General features: G+C 66.1%; 1 protein-coding gene across 2 annotated transcripts in view; it reads right to left on the reverse strand.

The window, feature by feature from the left end:
- The window catches only part of TMEM63B (transmembrane protein 63B), a 23,980-nt gene that overhangs the window by 22,817 nt on the left and 514 nt on the right, over nt 1-649 (reverse strand). The window lies entirely within an intron of this gene.

Raw genomic sequence — 649 nt, forward strand, 5'->3', positions numbered from 1 at the left:
CTGAGTCGGATGAGCCAACAGCAGGCCTCAGCATGTGCCACCTGGGGCATGTCAGGGCTTGGACCCTCTGGTGCCCTGGAGGACAGCCATGCTGCCAGCACACCCCCACTGGAAGCCTGGCAGACACTCCCACTCCCCTACTCACAAGTGCCTGGGAGGCAGGGCCAGGGGCCCTCCTCGGAGAAGTTAGGCTCAGCCTCCTTCTTCCTAGGCTGCTGCAGACCCAGAGTGAGGCTAGAGAGTGGTATGGAGCCCAGAACCCCAGGCCCCCTCCCTTCTCCCTTGGGGAAGTGTAGTGCTCAGCGGCCAGACCTCTGCCCGGGGGACCCAGGCAGGTGGCAGCACGGAGCCCCAAGGGCAGTCGGCCCCTCTGACCTCTCCTCTCCACTTCCCAAGCGTCCTACTCTTCTGGGACACAAGGCGCCAAAGCTGTGAGCCTGTCCTCCCTCGGTGGTCAAGAAGGCCAGGAGGGACAAAGCGCGCCTCCTCCCCGCTGGGCCTTTGCCCCACTCCCGGTTCCGCGCTGACTCCTTTCTCCACCGCAGGCCTGGGCGGCTCATGAATGAACTGCACTGTGTGGGGCGCAGCGAGAGGACGCACGCTCCCGGGGCTCGCCGCCTCCCCAGCCTGTCGACCAGTCCCCAGACCG

This window comes from Myotis brandtii, unplaced genomic scaffold, assembly GCF_000412655.1.
Source record: "Myotis brandtii unplaced genomic scaffold, ASM41265v1 scaffold143, whole genome shotgun sequence".
Taxonomy (NCBI): domain Eukaryota; kingdom Metazoa; phylum Chordata; class Mammalia; order Chiroptera; family Vespertilionidae; genus Myotis; species Myotis brandtii.